The sequence below is a fragment of the Arachis hypogaea genome, chromosome 19 (assembly GCF_003086295.3).
Source record: "Arachis hypogaea cultivar Tifrunner chromosome 19, arahy.Tifrunner.gnm2.J5K5, whole genome shotgun sequence".
In the NCBI taxonomy this organism is placed as follows: Eukaryota; Viridiplantae; Streptophyta; class Magnoliopsida; order Fabales; family Fabaceae; genus Arachis; species Arachis hypogaea.
The window spans coordinates 62,682,572-62,688,018 of record NC_092054.1 but is presented as its reverse complement, the minus strand read 5'-3'; the positions used below and the strand labels follow the sequence as shown (position 1 = coordinate 62,688,018).

At 41.2% G+C, this 5,447-nt stretch overlaps 1 non-coding gene across 1 annotated transcript; it reads right to left on the bottom strand.

Moving 5' to 3' along the window:
* Nucleotides 1-259: 259 nt before the first annotated feature.
* LOC112781716 (small nucleolar RNA R71) lies at nucleotides 260-367 on the bottom strand. Its single transcript, XR_003192475.1, has one exon. It is a non-coding gene; the product is annotated as a small nucleolar RNA R71 (small nucleolar RNA).
* Between the last annotated feature and the right edge of the window lie 5,080 nt (nucleotides 368-5,447).

Genomic DNA, 5,447 nt, shown 5'->3' with positions numbered 1-5,447 from the left:
TCTAATGCAACAGAATTGCAAGTTTCATGGACTTCCAATGGAAGATCCTCATCAGTTTTTAGCTGAATTCTTGCAAATCTGTGACACTGTCAAGACCAATGGAGTTGATCCTGAGGTCTACAGGCTTATGCTTTTCCCTTTTGCTGTAAGAGACAAAGCTAGAATATGGTTGGATTCACAACCTAAGGATAGCCTGAACTCTTGGGATAAGCTGGTCAGTGTTTTTCTGGCTGAATTCTTTCCACCTCAAAAGATGAGCAAGCTTAGAGTGGAAATCCAAACCTTCAGATAGAAGGAAGGAGAATCCCTCTATGAAGCTTGGGAAAGATATAAGCAACATATCAAAAGGTGTCCTACTGACATGCTTCCAGAATGGAGCATCATATGTATATTCTATGATGGTCTGTCTGAGTTATCAAAAATGTCATTAGACCATTCTGCAGGAGGATCTCTTCATCTGAAAACCCCTGCAGAAGCTCAGGAACTCATTGAAATGGTTGCAAACAACCAGTTCATGTACACCTCTGAGAGGAATCCTGTGAACAATGGGACACCTCAGAAGAAGGAAGTTCTTGAAATTGATACTCTGAATGCCATATTGGCTCAGAACAAAATATTTACTCAGCAAGTCAATATGATTTCTCAGAGTCTGAATGGATTGCAAGCTGCATCCAACAGTACTAAAGAAGCATCTTCTGAAGAAGAAGCTTATGATCCTGAGAATCCTGCAATGGCAGAGGTGAATTACATGGGAGAACCCTATGGAAACACCTATAATCCTTCTTGGATAAATCATCCAAATTTCTCATGGAAGGACCAACAGAAGCCTCAACAAGGCTTCAATAATAATGGTGGAAGAAATAGGTTTAGAAATAGCAAGCCTTTTCCATCATCTTCTCAGCAACAGACAGAGAATTCTGAACAGAGCCATTCTGGCCTGGCAACCATAGTCTCTGATCTATCCAAGACCACACTAAGTTTTATGAATGAAACAAGGTCCTCCATTAGAAATTTGGAGGCACAGGTGGGATAGCTGAGTAAGAAAATTACTAAAACTCCTCCCAATACTCTCCCAAGCAATACAAAAGAAAACCCCAAGAGAGAGTGCAAGGCCATAACCATGACCAATATGGCCGAACTTGGAGAGAGTGAGGAGGACGTAAGTCCCAGTGAGAAAAGCCTCATGGGACGTCCTCTGGACAAAAAGAAATTTCCCTTTGAGGAACCAAAGGAATCTGAGGCTCAAACAGAGACAATAGAGATTCCATTTAACTTCCTTCTGCCATTCATGAGCTCTGATGAATATTCTTCCTCTGAAGAGGATGAAGACATCACTGAAGAGCAAGTTGCTAAGTATCTAGGAGCAATCATGAAGCTGAATGCCAAGTTATTTGGTAATGAAACTTGGGAGGATGAACCCCCCTTGTTCACCAATGAACTGACTGCATTAATGAGGCAGACATTACCTCAGAAGAAACCAGATCCCAAAAAATTCTTCATACCTTGTACCATAGGCACCATGACCTTTGAGAAGGCTCTGTGTGACCTGGGGTCAGGTATAAACCTTATGCCATTCTCTGTAATGGAAAAACTGGGAATCTTTAAGGTACAAGCTGTAAGAATCTCACTAGAGATGGCAGACAAATCAATGAAACAGGCTTATAGACTAGTAGAGGATGTGCTAGTAAAGGTTGAAGGCCTTTACATCACTGCTGATTTCATAATCCTAGACACTGGGAAGGATGAGCATGAATCCATCATCCTTGGTAGACCCTTCCTAGTCACAGCAAACGCTGTGATTGATGTTGACAGAGGAGAGTTGGTCCTTCAGTTGAATGAGGACTACCTTGTATTTAAGACTCAAGGGTCTCCTTCTGTAACCATGGAGAGGAAGCATGACAAGCTTCTCTCAATACAGAGTCAAACAAAACCCCCACATTCAAACTCCAAGTTTGGTGTTGAAAGGCCCCAACCCTGCTCTGATTATCTGTGAGGCTCCATGAGAGCTCACTGTCAAGCTATTGACATTAAAGAAGCGCTTGTTGGGAGGCAACCCAATGCTATTTAATTATATCTATTTATTTTCCATTGCTATTTTATGTTTTCTTTAGGTTGATGATCATGTGAAGTCACAAAAACAAATGAAAAATCAAAAATAGAATGAAAAATAGCTCACCCTGGAGGAAGAGCTTACTGGCGTTTAAACGCCAGTAAGAGTAGTAGAATGGGCGTTAAACGCCCAGTGTGGCACCATTCTGGGCGTTTAACGCTAGAAACAGGCACTAGACTGGTGTTTAATGCCAGAACAGAGCATCTAATTGGTGTTTAACGCGAAGAATGGGAGAAAAGTTGGCGTTAAACGCTAGAAACAAGCAGCAACCTGGTGTTTAACACCAGAAGTGCACTCTAAGGGCGTTTTGCATGCCTAAATGGAGCAGGAATGTTAAGTCCTTGACCCCTCAGGATCTCTGGACCCCACAGGATCCCCACCTACCCCACCTCTTCTTCTCTCCTCTTCACACCCTTTCATAACACTCTTCACCACTCACATCCATCCACCCTTCCCCAAAAACCCCACCTACCTTCAAATTCAAAATCCTTTCCCTCCCAAACCCAAACCTAATACACGAAACCTAACCCTTCAACCACCCCTATATAAACCCCTTAACACTACCTCATTTTCACACATTAGAAACACTTCTTTCCCCCCTTGGCCGAATACACTCTTCCCCTCTATCTCCTCCATTGTCTTCTTCTTCTACTATTTTCCTTCTTCTTTTGCTCGAGGACGAGCAAGCATTTTAAGTTTGGTGTGGTAAAAGCGTTGCTTTTTGTTTTTCCATAACCATTAATGGCACCTAAGGCCAGAGAAACCTCAAGAAAGAGGAAAGGGAAGGCAATTGCTTCCACCTCTGAGTCATGGGAGATGGAGAGATTCATCTCAAAGGTCCATCAAGACCACTTCTATGAAGTTGTGGCCAAGAAAAAGGTGATCTCTGAGGTCCCTTTTAAGCTCAAAAAGGGTGAATATCTGGAGATCCGACAAAAGATTAGAAGAAGAGGATGGGAAGTACTCTCCAATCCTATTTAACAAGTCGGAATCCTAATGGTTCAAGAGTTCTATGCAAATGCATGGATCGCTAGGAACCATGATCAAAGTATGAAGCCGAATCCAAAGAATTGGCTTACAATGGTTCGGGGGAAATACTTAGATTTCAGTCCGGAGAATGTAAGGTTGGCGTTCAACTTGCCAATGATGCAAGAAAACGCATGCCCCTACACTAGAAGGGTCAACTTTGATCAAAGGTTGGACTAAGATTTCATAGACATATGTGTGGAATGAGCTCAATGGAAAGTTGACTCCAGAGGCAAGCCAGTTCAATTGAGAAGACCAGACCTTAAGCCTGTAGCTAGAGGATGGTTGGAGTTCATCCAACGCTCTATCATTCTTACTAGCAACCGATCCGAAGTAACTGTGGATCGGGCCATCATGATCCATAGTATCATGATTGGGGAAGAAGTGGAAGTTCATGAGATTATACCCCAAGAACTCTACAAGGTAGTTGACAAGTCTTCCACTTTGGCAAGGTTAGCCTTTCCTCACCTCATTTGTCATCTCTGCAATTCAGCTGGAATTGACATAGAGGGAGACATCCTCATTGATGAGGACAAGCCCATCACTAAGAAAAGGATGAAGCAAACAAGAGAGCCCACTCATGGACCTCAACAAGAGCATGAGGAAATTCCTCATCATGAAATCCCTAAGATGCCTCAAGGGATGCACTTTTCTCCACAAAACTATTGGGAGCAAATCAACACCTCCCTAGGAGAATTAAGTTCCAACATGGGACAATTAAGGATGGAGCACCAAGAGCACTCCATCATTCTCCATGAGATTAGAGAAGATCAAAGAGCTATGAGGGAGGAGCAACAAAGGCAAGGAAGAGACATAGAGGAGCTCAAGAACACCATTAGTTCTTCAAGAGGAAGAAGACGCCACCCTCACTAAGGTGGACCCGTTCCTTAATCTCCTTGTCTAATTAATTTTTCTGTTTTCGTTCTCTATGCTTTATTTTTATTTATGTTTGTGTCTTATTACATGATCATTAGTATCTAGTGTCTATGCCTTAAAGCTATGAATGTCCTATGAATCCATCACCTTTCTTAAATGAAAAATGTTCTAAAAACAAAAGAACAAGAATTACATGATTTCGAATTCATCCTTGAGCTTAGTTTAATTATTTTGATGTGGTGGCAACACTTTTTGTTTTCTTAATGAATGCTTGAACAATGCATATTTTTTGAATTTGTTGTTTATGAATGTTAAATTTGTTGGCTCTTGAAAGAATGATGAAAAGGAGAAATGTTATTGATAATCTGAAAAATCATAAAATTGATTCTTGAAGCAAGAAAAAGCAGTGAATACAAAAGCTTGCAGAAAAAAAAAAGAGAGAAAGAAAAAGAAAAAGCAAGCAGAAAAAGCCAATAGCTCTTTAAACCAAAAGGCAAGAGCAAAAAGTGTAAGACCTAGAACCTTTGAAAAGTCTTTTTATGATCAAGTCTCAAATCATATGGTTATTTATAGCCTTAATTTCAGAAATTATTTTATTAAAGGTAATTAAGGCAAGTTTCGATTTATTGAATTTGAGATAAGTTATGATTATTATCCAATTTTATAATTATTGGATTATATTCTATATTTGAATTATAAAGTTGATAGTTATGAAATAATAAGGATTTTATACGATTTGGATTAGATAAGTAATATTTTAAATATTACTATTGCTATTTTGGAAAATGAAGAAAGTAAGTATATTATTTCTAATTATTTGATTTGGACATTTTATTAAAAGTAATTTGTAAAAAATTAATGAGCAAGTAGTATTTTCTATATACCTCTAGTGTTGGATTTAATTTGGGTTTCAATTACCATATTATTCCCAACTTTATTTGAAATTACCAAAATACCCCTAACCCTAATTTTATTCAAAAACCCTAACCCTAAAACCCTGACCCAGTACCTGTTTCCCCTCTCTAAACCAGCAGCAGCAGCTGCTACCCTCTAACCTAAACACACACACACAGTATCTGAAGGAAAAGAAAGGGAAGGTAGAATCGGGAAAAAGAAGAAGGGGGGAAGGGGGCTTATACCGCCATTCAGCTCGCCGCCACTATGTCACACCTTGCCGCCGTGCCTCACGCCTTGCCGCCATCATCCTCGCGGGCATGGAGGAAGCCTTTCTACTGCCAATGCTACCCGTGAAGGCGACGCCGTCGCGTCAGAGCTCAGGCGAGAGGGAGAAGGTCGCGAAGGAGGAGGGAACCGCGCTGTTCTGCTCTGCCGTCGCCACTGAAGCTGCACCCAGTCCCTAGTCGCCGCCGCGCCAAACACAGGAGTGGCCGCCGTCGCTGCAGAGGAGTCGCGTGGCCACCGTCGCATCCTCACG